Source organism: Symphalangus syndactylus, chromosome 1, assembly GCF_028878055.3.
Source record: "Symphalangus syndactylus isolate Jambi chromosome 1, NHGRI_mSymSyn1-v2.1_pri, whole genome shotgun sequence".
NCBI classification, from domain to species: Eukaryota; Metazoa; Chordata; class Mammalia; order Primates; family Hylobatidae; genus Symphalangus; species Symphalangus syndactylus.
The window spans coordinates 22,844,079-22,861,050 of record NC_072423.2 but is presented as its reverse complement, the minus strand read 5'-3'; the positions used below and the strand labels follow the sequence as shown (position 1 = coordinate 22,861,050).

Sequence of the window (16,972 nt, the reverse complement as noted above, 5' to 3'; positions counted from 1 at the left end):
TTTACAGGATATAGCAGGATTTATATAAATAATTCCTTATTAATGTGTATTTATTATTTGCTTAATTTTTAAAATTGAAATACAGGAGACAAAATTTAGGAATAATATTTGAGGGTTACTTACTTCCTTGATTCTTCATATCCACCTTCTAGGCTTTCAATGTACACTGTCTTCATGAAGAAAGTGTATAGGATCTGGAACAAAGACACTACTGAGGTTTCTTAATCAATTTTCTAGACTCACAGTCATGTCAATAGTCTTGGAAGTCTTGACAAAGGTCTAATATCTAGAATCTACAAGGAACTTAAACAAATTTCCAAGACAATAACAAACAACCCCATCACAAAGTGGGCAAAGGATACAAACAGACACTTCTCAAAACAAGACATTTTTGTATGCAGCCAACAAACATGAAAAAAAAGCTCATCATCACTGGTCATTAGAGAAATGCAAATCAAAATCACAATGAGATACTATCTCATGCCAGTTAGAATGGTGATCATTAAAAAGTCAGGAAACAACTGATGCTGGAGAGGATGTTGAGAAATAGGAATGCTATTACACTATTGGTGGGAGTGTAATTTAGTCCAACCGTTGTGGAAGACAGTGCAGTGATTCTTCAAGGATCTAGAACTAGAAATACCATTTGACCCAGAAATCCCATTATTGAGTATATACCCAAAGGATTATAAATCATTCTACTATAAAGACACATGCACACGTATGTTTATTGCAGCACTATTTACAATAGCAAAGACTTGGAACCAACCCAAATACCCACCAATAATAGACTGGACAAAGAAAATGTGGCACATATACACCATGGAATACTATGCAGCCATAAAAAAGAATGAGTTTGTGTCCTTTGCAGGTACGTGGAAGAAGCTGGAAACCATCATTCTCAGCAAACTAACACAGGAACAAAAAAGCAAACACCGCCATGTTCTCACTCATAAGTGGGAGTTGAACAATAAGAACACATGGGCACAGGGAGGGGAACACCACACACCGGGACCTGTTGGGGGGTGGAGAGCATGGGAAGGGATAACTTTGGGAGAGATACCTAATGCATGTGGGGCTTAAAACCTAGATGACAGGTTGAGGGGTGCAGCAAACCACCATGGCACATGTACACCTATGTAACAAACCTACACATTCTGCATATATATCTCAGAACTTAAAGTATAGTTTAAAAAGAAAGAAAGTCAAGATTTTGCTTGCACATACTGAATTTTAAGGCGACTAGGTTCTTCCCATTTCTGAAATTTGACACTCAGTATACAGGTGCAAACCATGAAAGAAGCAGAATATGCAGCTAATTTGGTACGAATTTCTATTGAGAACTGAAACAACTGGATTATAACATAGAACTAAGGTTGGCTCTAGAAAATACTTCTCAAGAGTAGTCCAAAGTAGTTGCTGTAATTTATACTTCTATAAGCAATATATGAGAGTTCCAGTTCCTCTACATCCTCAGCAACATTTGTATTACCAGTCTTACTAAAAATACTCACTTTAATGGATGTGCAGTTGTACCCTACTGTGGTCTTGATTTGCATTTCTCTGGTGACTAATGATGTTGAGAATTTTTTCATAAGCATTTGGACATTTGGATTTTCTCATTTGTGAAGTTTCTGTTCAAATTGTTTGTGAAGTTCCTGCTTGACATTTTCTACTGGGCTATCTTTTCTTTTATTATTGATTTGTGGAAGTACTTGATACATTCTGGATAATAGATCTTTCTCAGAAATATTTATTGCAAATATTTTATTTATTTATTATTTATTTATTTATTTATTTATTTATTTATTTATTTATTTATAGGAAGGGTCACGGAGCTTCCATGTCCTCCCTGGGCATGCCAACCTCCTGAAACCTCCACCACCTAGAAGCTACCTGGGAGCTCTACAAATGTATGTCTTTTTCTTTTCTTAAAGGAGATTTTTTTTGATGACCAGAGGTTCTTAATTTTAATGAAGTCAGTTTATTGATCTTTTTCTTTATAGCTACTGCTTTTTGTGATCCATTAACATTTTTGTCTAAACCAAGTTGATGAAGATATTCCCCTTCTTCTAGAAGTCTTGTTGTTTAATCATTTTTCTTTGGATCTGTAAGCCATCTGAAATTTATTTTTGTGACCCCTGTAAAATATGGATTAAACTTCATTTTTTGAAAAAAGTATGGATATCCAGTAGATCCAGACCATTTACTGAAAGACTCTCTGTCCCTCTTCCTTTACTTAATGGTGACTTTGTTTGAAAGCAACATGAAATTGGCTGGTCTGTTTTTGGCCGCCCTCTTCTATTCTGCTGCTTTGTTTGCCTATCTTTGCACCAATATCATAGTGTTAATTATTGTGGCCTTATAGTTGGCATCTGCTAATGTAAGGCTCCAGTTTTACTTTTAAACTTCAAGATTGTCTTCATTATTCTTGGCCTTCTTTCTTTCGATATAAATTTTAGAATCAACCAGGCAATTTACAAACACATATACACAAAAAAACCTGCTAAATTTTGATTGGAATAGCAAAAAAAAAAAAAAAAAAAGATGGAAAATTTGGGAGAATTGACATGTTTATAATATTGAGTGTTCCATTCCATAAATATGATATATCTATCCTGCTGTTTAAGTGTTCCTTCATTTCTTCTGGTTAATTATATTCTTCAATTTTTTTTCTGGTCTCTCACATACTTTGATTTTTCTTGATCCCTTTATAAATGTCATAAGTAATTAAACTTTGCTAATTCACTGTTGCAAATGTCAGGACAGAAGAAGTGATTCAGGGTCATGGGCAAGCCTAGTAGGGAGAATTTGTTTCTGTGCAGCCACTTCTCTGTTTTGATTGTTTTTGTTTTATTTTCCTTTTTTCTTGTGGTGTTGGTTGTTTTCCAAACCCTTGATCTAGGTGCAGAGTCCTCTGTAGCTAGGTATCCAGTTCACTTTTAACTGTAACAACCCTGCTTTATTCACTAATTTATAACAAGCCACATCGGGAATTCATTCTTCCAAAATCTTGCCAACGATGAATGTCTTTGCACATCTGGTTTTCAACGCCACTTTTGTCAGTCAACTACTCACTATAAAGACATGTCTTGTCATCTCAGGAAATCCCTCTTAGGGGCTTTTTTGCCCTTATATCCATCTGAATTTCTAGGATCCATTGTCACTCTGCCCTCAAATCCCATAACTTTATAAGCAAAAGAGATTCCATATGAAGCTATTCTCAGTTGGTCTTGCTGCCTGCACCATCTTCCCCACATGTCCATCCTTCTGTTTTCATGTTCAGGTGTGGAGGGCAGGGCTTCCATCGCCTGCTCCCTCAAGGTCATTGCTTATTGTAATGGTGATTTGCAAGTGAACTCTGGTTATCTTTCCATGAAATTTCTGGTACTGACATTATTCCCTTATGAACAGTGATGGAAGTTGCCCTTATTACAAATTTTATGTCATTTCTAATAACATTATATCAGGAATAGGAATGAGGTGGGTGAGAATTACATTTGTGTTTCCAAACCTCATCTTCCCCCCACAGTTTGAAATGGTTTTACTAGTGAATATATGAGAGTATAGTGATTCATATTTATGTCTGCATACTCACGAGGCCATGACTGTATTCAATATCAAAGTTAAAATGGCAATATTTTAATAAGATAGATAAAATTTGTATTTTATGATGATGGATTTGTATTTTAAGATGATGGAGCAGTGAAAAAAATTAAAGGTCTTTTTCTGAAAGGTAATGCAGGAACTGTTAAGGTGTTTACAATGCATATTTGTCATCATGACCAACCCAAAATAGTACCTAAAATGCAATTAATTAAGCACCTACTCATCAAGTGCTTACCAGGTTTCTTGTAGTATGTTCAACACAATGTAGATTTTAAAACAGCATGACTTGGTTTCTGCGCTTAGGAAAAGATTTTGCACTAAATGACTTATAAGTGAAATAAGTAGTGACTTATGAGTGACAATCTGAAATTATACAGCAGTGGAAATATTTAGTAAAATCGTATGATAAAAGAATATTATTAAGAAATAAAGAACTCAATATAGGCTCATAATAATATGGAAGATGATGGAAATGATGGAACTTTGGGTGGCCTTGAGTAATAGGCAATATATGGATAGGTGGAGTACTCATACATCCTGGATTTTCCTGTCTCAGCCTATTATTATAATAATAGCTACATTTATCAAGTGCTTACTATGTACTAAGTACTTTACTTGTTACCTATAATCCTCTTAACCATGACGTTATGAAAAATTTCCCCATTTTTCAAACAAGTGAAGCAAGATACAGAGTGGTTGAAGAGCCTCTTGAAGGTCACATGGGTCCAAGATGGGGAGCTGGGATTGGAACCCAGGTTTGCGTGGCTCTAAGCCTTAGCTGTGACACACCACCTCATGTATTTTGCATCCAAGGGCACACTTTCTGGAAGGTATATCTTGAGTCTGTCTCAGACTATCTGGTCTCTGCTGTGTATGTGGGCTGTCAGTGTTTCTCAAGAGCTGTACATTGCCACTTGATATTGGTAAAAACCATCTGTATGTTGCAAACTTATCATGAGATCTGTGACTTGAGACACCTCATCTTTCAGAGAGACCATTTGAACCCTAGTCAATGACTGCTATGGCAATAGAGAAAACCCAGCATCTAACCTTGGTCCTGGGTGGAGGATTGGATTGTCCAAAGTCTGTTCTCCTGGCTGTGGCTCCCTCCTGTGTCCTTCCCTGGTTCTAACCTGCTGGCTCTGATTCCTGACTCTAAGGCTACAACTTGCCCTACGTCCAGGCACACACAGTTGGAAAGGGAATGTGAAAGGATAATCTTTAGAATGTTTGCTTCTCTGGTTTGTTGGTCAATGGAAGGATGAGCAACACAACACCATGGGGCACTCCTCTGTGCTTCCTGCAGAGTCGGGAGATGCTGAGGGCCTTTCTGAGCTGGACAGAAAAGCCCCTGTGGAGTCTCTTCCTGATGTTCCATCCATGATTTTCCTCTTTGTGCAGTCTGGGATGAAGGAGGGACTTTTCATTCAGTGCTGTCACCAGTGCTGCTGCTGTCATCCACCTCTCCCTTGGGAGTTGAGCCAAAGGGAAGTCTTGGGAATTTTCCCTGAACCTTGGTATAGGTGTGCTGGGAGGAGTGAGAAGTCTTAGGAGGTAGGAGGCAGGAGGAACTGAAGCCCAGCTGTGAAGGCCACAGACTGCAGTGAGAGGAGGTGAGTGGCTTTCTTACTTATGCTGGGTTATTCTAGGCTTCTGAGTATGCTTAGATTCCCTAAGATGGATGGACAGCCCCTAGTGCCTGAGGTGCTGCATGCCCTGAGCATTTACCTGCTGTCAAAGTAACAGCTTTACCTCTGGCATCTGGGGTTCTGGCAGACACATACCCTTTTCCAGGGTAACCACAGCCGATCTCTGTTCTCCACATGGTTGTTGTAGACTAATATTGGGGATTGGAATGACAATTGACGGCAGCATCTGTAACAACATATTTAATAGAGAAAATTCAGCTTTATTCCTTACCTTATGAAAAAAAAAAAGCCTACCGACTGCTGAATAGACCCCTAAGCTTATAAAAGATAGCTCACACACCAACTGTATCTACTACCTGTGTCTGGGCTTTCTATCTCTGGTGTCACAGGCCTACTGATTAAATATATGTGAGTGAATGAATTGATATTTATAAGCCAGTTTTACTTTTTTATTAAGCAAATGATCCAGAACCCAGGTGACAAGTTACATGCCAACTCCCAGGTCGATCACAATACAACCATGATGATAATTCCCTAAAAGGTCTGCTATGTGTTGGACATTCCTTGTTGATTATATTTTTATCAATGATATTTGGCAACTTTAGCAACAATTTTGAGAGGTTTGAGGTTTCAAAAAAACTTTTTTAGTAATATGAGGCACTTTTGAGTACTTGATAGAATGATTCAGAATCAGAGGTTCTCCAACAAATCCCAAACTATGTATAGCTGAGCTTTAGAATATCTCCATCTTATAATTGTCTTCTACAATGACTTACAACCTTGACATCTCTGCTAATATTTTTGCCCTCAATATAAACAAACCAGAGTGTGGGCTGCTCATGGGAGGGGAAAGGATTCTAAAATCTGTGGCTGATGGAAAAGAAATGGTAACAGCAGGACATCTTGTATTTAATCATAGTTGTATCTGGAAGATTTTCATCCAAAGTCTTTGGCAGGGTTTTTAATGCTAATATATAAGCATAGTAGTTTATTTACGTTAATAAATAAAATCGCATTGATTTCTTGACAGAATTTAAATAAATCTATTCTGGAAGATTTTTTAAAGAGTTATAAAGTCTACCATTTGTCTGAAATGTGGTTTAGAGATTGATAGAGGATAGAATTAGGAAGAAATAAATTTCACGCCAAGGGAATATGTAGTTTCATTTACGTTGAATGAATGAAGGCTGGGTTCGGGTTTGTTACAAAATGAAAACAGATTGTCTTCGTTCTTGGAGAACTAATCAGATTGTTTTCCTGTCTGAACTTGGTCTCGTTGCCATAGGTAATGCTGAGGAGAACACCGGTAAAGAGATAATCATAAGAGGCGTTCAGTAGGTACGAGCCCTGTAGTCTAAGGATGTTCCCTAGAGGAGCAAAGACACTGGTCAGAGGTAACACTAGTCATTAGGGTGGTCCCGAGAGAGACTCAAGTTAGGAGGGCAGGCAGGACACTCAGGTATCAGTCCCTCCCTGGGAGCCCCGCCCTCCACCCAGCAGACCTCCCTAGTCTCTCTCCTTCCCTCTGCCAGATGGAGTTTCAGCATCATTTCCACTCCGAAGCTTTCTGTATCTCCTTCACCTCTTCAAGCACTTTACAAATACCTCCACCATCACTGTTTTCACACTGTAGTCTGATTTTCAAATTTATTTCTAGATCATGGACTTTGAAGGAACAGGCAGGGAAAATGTCCTAACAATTTTCTAGTGCCCAGCATTGTTTAAACTGAGGTCTTAAGTTGAGGTGGTGTTTCAGGCTATAGTTACTTCTATTTCTTCTGAAATGGATGAAAAATCCATTTTTCATGGATTCTTTTCATTTCATGTCCTCCTTGTTTTCAATTTTTCTTTATGAGGAGTCAAGAGCAATTTTTGGATTGCAGGAGGCATGAATAGGGACAAAAATTAAAGACAAACATGAAAATGAGCTTATTTTCTTTCTACTGGCCTTCTTTTTTCGTAACTAGCTTGTTTCAGTAGCAGACACTGAAGTTTGAGGTTTAGCTGAGCAAAATTCACTTGAAAAAGTATCATTTTAAAAGGTGAATTAGGCCGGGCGCGGTGGCTCACGCTTGTAATCCCAGCACTTTGGGAGGCCGAGGCGGGCGGATCACGAGGTCAGGAGATCGAGACCACAGTGAAACCCCGTCTCTACTAAAAATACAAAAAATTAGCAGGGCGTGGTGGCGGGCGCCTGTAGTCCCAGCTACTCGGAGAGGCTGAGGCGGGAGAATGGCGTGAACCTGGGAGTCGGAGCTTGCAGTGAGCCGAGATTGCGCCACTACACTCCAGCCTGGGCGACAGAGCGAGACTCCGTCTCAAAAAAAAAAAAAAAAAAAAAAAAAAAGGTGAATTAGTGAGGCAAGCTATGCTTAACAGATCTGCAATCTGAAGAATGTTTTAAGTCCCTATTTAGGCCAGGTTCAGTGACTCATTCCTGTAACCACAGCACTTTGGGAGACTGAGGTGGGAGGATTGCTTGAGCCCAGGAATTGAAGACCAGCCTGGACAACATGGCAAGACCCTGTCTCTACAAAAAATTAAAAAAATTAGCTAGATATAGTGGTGTATACTTGTAGTCCCAGCTGCTTGGAAGGCTGAGGTGTGAGAATTTCTTGAACCCAGGAGTTTGAGGCAGTAATGAGCTATGATGATGCCACTGCATCCCAGCCTAGGTAACAAAGCGAGACCCTGTCTCTAAAACAAAAACTTCTATTCAACTGTAGACATTAAATGAATCATTTCGTGAATAAAAAGTATAAAGTTCTTATATAAGGTCATTACAGTGAGTCAAGAACAGTGGAAACAAATAGTAGCAATGTTCATTGATATATAAATATATATATACATCACTTACAGCATAATACAATATAATATAAATATTATATATAGGATTTACACACACACACACACACACACTCATATATGTAATATATTTAGTGTTTACATATGAACTTTTGAGGTTTAAAAGTAGGTGCTTTTCCTCAATGTACACAGGTATTAACTAACAAGAACATGCCTTAGCAGATACAAAGCCAAGGCCAGAAATGGTTTCTTCCACATGTTTTTACCTGTTTCAATCTCAAATTGTAAACTCTACCATGTACCAGATACCAGAAAATCATTAGACTGTGTGAGTGTGTAAAATGTTTGGGCAAACTGGAATGGATTTTCCTGGATATCACGGAGTAACTTGTCTTTCTGTCCATGGAACACTGAATACCAGTTTGTGAGTGGTTTAGTTCCAGACTCATGTGCAGGACTCAGCAGAGGGATCAAGTGAGGACACAGCAATGCATCAATAAGCCCAAACCAGTCTCTTATTAAAGGTCTTTGAAAGCCACACAGCCATTCACTCTTATCCAACAGAGTGGGCCCAGGTCTCCACTCCATCCTGGTAGAGATCAGGGTGGAGGATATGTGGAGGTTCCCACCTTCATGCTCGGCATTATTTGAGAAGAAGATTCTGTGAGATTAGAGTGCATTAATAAGCATCTGGATCATCTAGGGTGGGAAGGCCTGGCACTTTATTTTCCTCCCATATTTCTGTCCTGTATTTTGGGTTTTGCCAGTTGTTTCCAGGGTCTTGGGGTAGCTTGTGTGTGTGTGTGTGTGTGTGTGTGTTTTCTGTGAATAGAAATGAAGAAACTTATAAAGACTCTCATTTCTTTGTAGTTGGCAATAAAGTAAATTAAAAGCCTTCCTTCACTCAAATTCTATATACCTTTTCCTATTTCAGTTGCTGTCACCATTTTTGAAAGTTTCTATTCCATGTTAAGAGTTAGTAGTATATGAATGTCTTCTTTTGAGAAGTATCTGATCATATTCTTTGCCCACTTTTTGTTAGAGTTGTTTGTTTTTTTTTCTTGTAAATTTGTTCCTTGTGGTTTCTGGATATGAGAACTTTGTAAGATGGATAGATTGCAAAAATTTTCTCTCACTCTGAGTTTCACATTCTTTGTCTAAGAAATTCAATCAGCCACAAAATGAAAATTTAGCTCAGGTTTTCTGATTCTTGTAAAGCCAAAAAATGGTGTGCAAATCCTCTCTCATCCATTACAACATGTATAGCCCTCAAAAAGCAATTGAATAGCTTGAAATCTCAATTCTCAGCTGCAAAATGGGAATCAAAAACTAAGTAGTACTAATAATATAAATGCTTGTGAAAGTCAAGAGAGATGCTAATTTGCTATTATCTGTTGCTGGATTTAACTGGTGCAATAAACTTGTAAAGTCAGTTACAGATCTGCCAAGATTTAACTGTGCTGTTTGACAAGGACTTTAGGGTAGGGGTTGGCAAACTCTGGCCGTTCGTCCAAAACTGGCTGGATGCCTGATTTTACAAATAAAATTTTATTGAAACACAGCCATGTCTATTTGCTTACATATTTCCTATGTCTGCTTTAATGTCACTACTGAAAAATTGAGTTCTGATGGATGAATATATGGCCCACAAAGCCAAACATATTTACTATTTGGCTTCTTGCAGAAAAAGTTGACCAATCTCTGCTCTTGGGAGTTCCTAATGAAACACATTCTGTAACCTTCTACAATGCATTGCTTAATCTTTCATTTAACTGTAAGCACTAGCAGTATGCTAAACAAAATAATAGCAGAGACCCCCTTCAAGTCCAGAATCTAGTTTACCTTCCTTGGTTTTGCCAAGGGTTCCTTTCTTGATTGCCTATGAATCCCTAATCTGCTGCCTCAAGTACAAGTAGCTTCATCAGGAGGATTAGAAGGGTGTGTTGTCCTTCTATTTTAATAAGCATTTCTTCATACTTTGTGTTGCTGTCACATTGCCACATTCTCATGGTGCTTAGCTTCTCTGTATCTCTCTGTCTCTCTCTCTATCGCTCCTGCTCTCCCTTTTTCTCTCTAAAGTACATGCATGCATGCACAAACACACATACTGTATCATTGTCATTGCCAACTTTGGCCTATATAGCAGATAACAAAGGCATGATCAATGTGATCTTAAAATGTTCAAAGATATAAACCCCCAGAAATTTTTAGTAGCATTGTTACCATGACTTATCCCAATAACCAACTATGCCCAGAAGCAGACATCACCAACAGCAATGGAACAAATATCTTTTTCCTCAGATTCTTGTTCACTTTCTGCCTGATAGGACTTCAATTTTATAGTGACCACATTTTTTACTGTCTAGAAAAGATCAGATAATATAAAGTGAAGCAAAAATTCGTGAACCCTTTTCTTAAAGATGCTCTCTGATTCACTGAAGCACTGGGAAATCTACCCATGTGTAGAAACTAGTTCTAAATAAGAATAATGTGTCTATTATCAGCTGGTCTCAAATCCTCTGTATCTGGCCCCTGGAGAGGTAGCAGTTGACTGTAGAAAGATATTTCAGGGATATTTCTTATAATAAGAAAAGAATTCTTTAGGGCCTGCTCTCTCCAAAGGCCAGAAGGTCATATTATCTGGGTCTCTGCTATAAAGGTTAAAAAGGAAATCCTCATGACAATCTTGGTGATAGCATGTGATGGTCCCACCTCCTTCTAGCCCTCTATCCTCTCACCAAGAAGAATGAACACTGTGAGGGTTATACTCTTTGCTTTGGCAGAAAGCCCAGCTCACCACAGGCATCCTCACAGAGTCCAAGTGTACCAAAGTGTGAAGAGCAAGAACTGTGCTGAGTGGTGGGGTCCAAGAGTTTTCATATTAAGCCTTAAATATTTAAGAAGAATTTTAAAGGGATGTCAAGCCTTGAGTAGAATCATCACTAAATGTGGATCCACTTCTTGGTGAGTGGCTGTCAAGTAACTTTGATAATGACCCCCTAATAACTTTCTACTTGATCATATGCATGGGTGCATACATACAAAACAATATTTGCTCCTGCTATGAGTAGGCTTCATGATCTATCTTATTCTATTCTACTCTTCTGATCTATCCTATCCTATCTTATATTTTAATGCATCTCATTTTTGTTTTTTAAAGCTGGTGTTTAACTACTAAATGTATTGTGTTTTTCCAAGTGATTTGTAATCTGAACTTAAAAAAAACAGTGAGTAGGCAAGGGTCAGTAATGCCATTATCTGGAGCATTGTTGTTTAAAGAATTAAAATTGTTTTAAAATTTTCCAATTAAAATTGACAATTGGAAAACAATGTCTATTTTCCTTCACAGAAGAACATGACAAAGGAGCTTAACTGAGAGCACACAGGCCTCTCTGGGCATATGTAGTTTTTTCCTTCCAAAACCAATTTTTAAGAATCCTTTTCTTTTTTATTGTAGTACCAGGCTTTCCTCTTCCATTATTATTTTTTTCTTTCTATTCGTTTTATCCCTCTCTGCCTTTTACCAGTAGCTCATTGGGTAACTGGAAGGGCTCCCATATTCTCTCCTACCTCTGAACTGGGGTTTGGCTGTGTCCCCACCCAAATTCTCATCTTGAATTGTATCTCCCAGAATTCCCACATGTTGTGGAAGGACCCAGGGGGAGGTAATTGAATCAAGGTGGTTGGTCTTTCCATGCTATTCTTGTCATACTGAGTAAGTCTCATGAGATCTGATGGGTTTATCAGGGGTTTCCACTCTTGCTTCTTCCTCATTTTCTCTTGTCACCACCATGTAAGAAGTGCCTCTCACCTCCCACCATGATTCTGAGGCCTCCACAGCCATGTGGAACTGTAAGTCCAATGAAAACCTCTTTTTTTTTTCCCAGTCTCAGGTATGCCTTTATCAGCAGCGTAAAAACAGACTAATACAGTAAATTGGTACCAGGAGTGGGGTATTGCTGGAAAGATACCCAAAAATGCGGAAGTGACTTTGGAACTGGGTAACAGGCAGAGGTTGGAATAGTTTGGAGGGCTCAGAAGACAGGAAAATGTGGGAAAGTTTGGAACTTCCTAGAGACTTGATGAATGGCTCTGCCCAAAATGCTGATAGCAATATGGACAATAAAGTCCAGGCTGAGGTGGTTTCTGATGGAGATGAGGAACTTGCTGGGAACTGGAGCAAAGGTGACTCTTGTGATGTTTTAGCAAAGAGACTGGTGGCATTTTGCCCCTGCCCTAGAGATTTGTGAAACTTTGAACTTGAAAATGATAATTTAGGATATCTGGTGGAAGAAATTTCTAAGGAGCAAAGCATTTGAGAGGTGACTTGGGTATTGTTAAAGGCATTCAGTTTTATAAGGGAAGCAGAGCATAAAAGTTTGGAAAATTTGCAACCTGACTATGTGATAGAAAAGAAAAACCCATTTTCTGGGGAGAAATTCAAGCTGGCTGCAGAAATTTGCATAAGTAGCAAGGAGCCTAATGTTAATCCCCAAGATCATAGGGAAAATGTCTCCAGGCCATGTCAGAGACCTTCATGGAGGCCCCTCCCATTGCAGGCCTGGAGACCCAGGAGGAAAAAGTGGTTTTGTGGGCCGGGCCCAGAGTCCTTGTGCTCTGTGCAGCCTGGGGACTTGATGCCCTCTGTCCCAGCTGCTCCAGCAGTGGCTGAAAGGGGCCAACATACAGCTCGGGCTGTGGCTTCAGAGGGTGGAAGACCCAAGCCTTGGCAGCTTCCATGTGGTGTTGAGCCTGCAGGTTCACAGAAGTCAAGAATTGAGGTTTGGGAACCTCTGCCTAGATTTCAGAAGATGTATAGAAATTCCCAGATGCCCAGGCAAAAGTTTGCTGTAGGAGCGGTCCTCTCATGGAGAACCTTTGCTAGGGCAGTGCAGAAGGAAAATGTGGGGTTGGAGCCCCCACACAGAGTCCGTACTGGGGCACTGCCTAGTGGGGCTGTAAGAAGAGGGCCACTGTCCTCCAGACCCGAGAATGATAGATCCACTGACAGCTTGTACTTTGCGCCTGGAAAAGCCACAGACACTCAACACCAGGCCATAAAAGTAGCTGGGAGGCAGGCTGTACCCTGCAAAGCCACAGGGGCAGAGCTGTCCAAGACCATGGAAACCCACCTCTTGCATCAGCATGACCTGAATGTGAGACCTGGAGTCAAAGGAGATTATTTTGGAGTTTTAAAATTTGGCTGCCCTGCTGGATTTCAAACTTTCATGGGCCCTGTAATCCCTTTGTTTTGTCTAATTTGTCCCATTTGGAATGGCTGTATTTACCCAATTCCTGTGCCACCATTGTATCTAGGAAGTAACTAACTTGCTTTTGATTTTACAGGCTCATAGACAGAAGGGACTTGCCTTGTCTCAGGTGAGACTTTGGACTGTGAACTTTTGGGTTAACGATGAAATGAGTTAAGACTTTGGGGGACTGTTGGGAAGGCATGATTGGTTTGAAAATGTAAGGACATGAGATTTGGAGGGGCCAGGGGCTGAAAGATATGGTTTGGCTGTGTCCCCATCCAAATCTCAACTCAAATTTTATCTCCCAGAATTCACAACATGGGACCCAGGGAGAGGTAATTGAATCATGGAGGCCAGTCTTTCCTGTGCTATTTTCATGATAGTGAATAAGTCTCACAAGATCTGATGGATTTATCAGGGGTTTCCACTTTTGCTTCTTCCTCATTTTCTCTGGCTTCCACCATGTAAGAAGTGCATTTCACCTCCTGCCATGATTATGAGTCCTCCCCAGCTATGTGGAACTGTAAGTTCAATTAAACCTTTTTCTCTTTTTCTTCCCAATCTCGGGTATGTCTTTATCAGCCATGCAAAAACAGACTAATACACCTGGCATGTCCTGCTGGGGCCACTTCTCTGTCTCCTAGGCCTGACCCAATCCAACTTATCTTTCAGGTCTACATTTCTGTAGAAAACTGTTCCTAATTCTTCTAGGACTCAGTGACGTCTATTTCCAGGTTGTCCAAACAGCATCACTTATGGTACTTTTCATGCCACCTCGTAATTGCTTGTGGGTTGTTTCCCTTAGTGGACTGTGGGCCCATGGAGGGCAAGAACTGGGTCTTCTGCTCCACAGTAACCCTGCACTGTGGTGCAAAGCCCAGCACCCACCAGGCCTGTGATCAAAATTCGTTCAGTCAGAGTGGTTGAATGAATCTATTGATTGGAGGGAGAAAAGGCCACTGGATGAAGGATTTCAATGGGCAAATTCATTAAAATTAATTCTACTATCCTTATCTTCTTTGGCTTAATGTGCAGGCTGGTCTCTAAAATAAGATTGTGATATTTTTCTCTTATCTTTGGAGAGACAGTCTTTGTAGGTTGATTCAGAACTCACTTGCCCAGAACATTCCACTATTATTGAGTCTGATTTACAGATTATGTGCATTGGTATGCATATCAGGTGCTTGGAGACACTGAGGCCTCCTGGATATGCTTATGAGATGAAAGGAAATGGGAAGAGATTATATGTATTGAGGATTCTAGCTGCAGGCACAGTCAGGAGAACTGTGTGTGCCAAGGATCTGATTTGCCTAATTTCCGCCACCCCCATGACATCTCTGGGGGAGTGACGAGAGCAGAAAACTAACAAGAGTTAGAAGGCCTGATCTTTGTTGACACATTTGATACTCACTTTTTCTGTGGTTTTGAGCAGTTTTTTAATCTCTGATTTCCATGTACAAATGTTTATGAGAAGAGTCATTTAATGTGATGACATCTTTCATGAGAGTCAGCAATGCCTTCTGGATTCATTTTTATTTGTTGATCACCACTATTTGATCATAAAACAGGAGTTACATAAATATAACAAGATAATATTTTAAAGTAAACATTAAATTTAATTACCTGCATCTTCATAATATTAGCAGATAATTGTGGATTAAGACATAGGTGACATTTGCCTTGAGGTTAGGTTATATTCCTATTTTTAGATTACCTCAGTAAAAGGGGGGTTTCAGCTGCTATAGTGTAGCGTAAAACATATTCCTTTAACTGTGGGATTTGGGTGAATTAGGATTAGACTACAAGGTAGATGAAAATCTTGCTCTGGACTGAGATTGGGCACCATTGCTAATATTATATGAGCCTCTGCTTTTTGTAATCAGAGTGTTGACATAATTTTTCTGAGTTATTACAGGAAATTGTTGAAAATTCTATATTTCTACCATGTCTTGTGCTTCAACTTTCCTGCTACTATTTTTTAACAAGCAGAAATGGTATGCTAACAAATGGAAACAACTAATACATCGTCCAGAAAGTAATTTAGTCACTAGAATAAACTGTTCTTAGAATTTCTGCTGTTATTATATAAGTATTTAATAATTTTCAATCTAAAATGGTTTTATGTTGGAGCTGGTTTAAATATTGTTAATATTTAAGAAATTGGTAAGTAATCCACCTTTCACTTATGAGACAATCTAAAAATAGTTTTGTCTTCTTTTAAAATAATTCTGATGAAGTCACAGCCAGAAGCTAAGTTTGGTAGTGGTCAAATTCATCACGTGCTGCCTAAAGGATGATACTAATCCAAAAATTAAGTATCTGATGTTAAAGTGTTATGGAAATATGAAGCACTTACAAAGAGTACCTTAAATAATAAAGAGTCAGAGAAGGAAGTTAAGGGCTAAAGAATGAGTTTCAGCTTTCATTGATGCCTTTGACTTGGGTTTAATGAGGCAGAAATTATTGGCCATTGGGTAAAGAATATTGCAGCTACTTTTCTTTATTAAAGATCATGTCCTGTGAACATGCACTAATTACTTTACTAAATCAAGGAAATTTCTAATGTCTTAAATCCTAACATTTCACCATGCTATTCTTTGAGAATTCCATGACTTGGGAATGCATTTCAGGCCAATGGACCCAGAAAAGAACAAGTTTGACCTGTGTAACTAAATGGGTCACTGTAGAGAATTGCATTACAATACAATTGTATAGTATTTCCCAAGTTATGAAAACAGAAACTCTGCATGCCATTTCTATGGTATGAGCTAAATCAGAGGCAGGCCCTAGAGTGAAGCTTACTCAACCTTCAGGGAAAAGAAACAAATTTTCCCAAGAGTTGAATTCTTGTAAGTGATTATTAACCTGATTGGCTTGGGTGAATTTTTCTCAATCACTTACAGCCATGGTTCCCAATATCTTGGGCAGAATAATGTGAGGGCAGTGGGATTTGGTTTGCTAAACTAAGAAGGTGTTACGACTCAACTGTTCTGTGGGCCTTAGCCCAATTACTGTGTCTGGGGATTTCAAAAACAAATTGTTTTCTGACTGATTCATATTCAAATAAACATATGAGTGACAAAGTGGTTTGGACTTTTCTTGAAGGAACTCAGGTTTCTGCTTATTTGAGCACTGACTGTCCCTATCCATGTGGCTGCTGAGTGGAGAGTCAAGAGGAAACTTCTCACTCATCTCTCAGGAGGGGCTGTTCCCAAGCACCAAGGCTATTCTTAAGTAACATGTGACTCAATGTGTTTTTAAAATCATAGAAATTAATAATTCCACTATACTCTCTAGTCAGATATTTCTCTCAAAAAATAAACACTGAAATATACTCTTATTAAACAATTTTAATTGGCAAAAAAAATGCAAAGATGAATGGAGCAGAGTGTAGCTCAGAAATAGACTGTTAGATAGTTAAAACAGCTTGCGATGCATGGGTATCACACATCTTTTGGGAAAAGAGAGCTTAAAGAAATAATAGTGGTATATTTGATTAATCACTATTATTATTATTACATATGTATATCATCACCTCATATCTAAAAATTACAGAAGGCAAGAAAATAAAACAAAATAAACTACCGGAAGAGGTGAGTAATTAGGCATTGGATCACAGAGTAGGAAGGGAGTTTCTAAACATAAATCAAAGAAAAA

The 16,972-nt window shown here is 39.0% G+C and overlaps 1 protein-coding gene across 1 annotated transcript in view; it reads left to right on the top strand.

The window, feature by feature from the left end:
- The first annotated feature begins 5,139 nt into the window (after positions 1 to 5,139).
- Positions 5,140 to 16,972, top strand: part of SERPINB7 (serpin family B member 7) — a 56,214-nt gene continuing 44,381 nt past the window's right edge. Inside the window, exon 1 of the mRNA XM_055291994.2 lies at positions 5,140 to 5,222. The gene's annotated coding sequence lies outside the window, so the exon portion shown is untranslated. The remainder of the gene's footprint in view (positions 5,223 to 16,972) is intronic.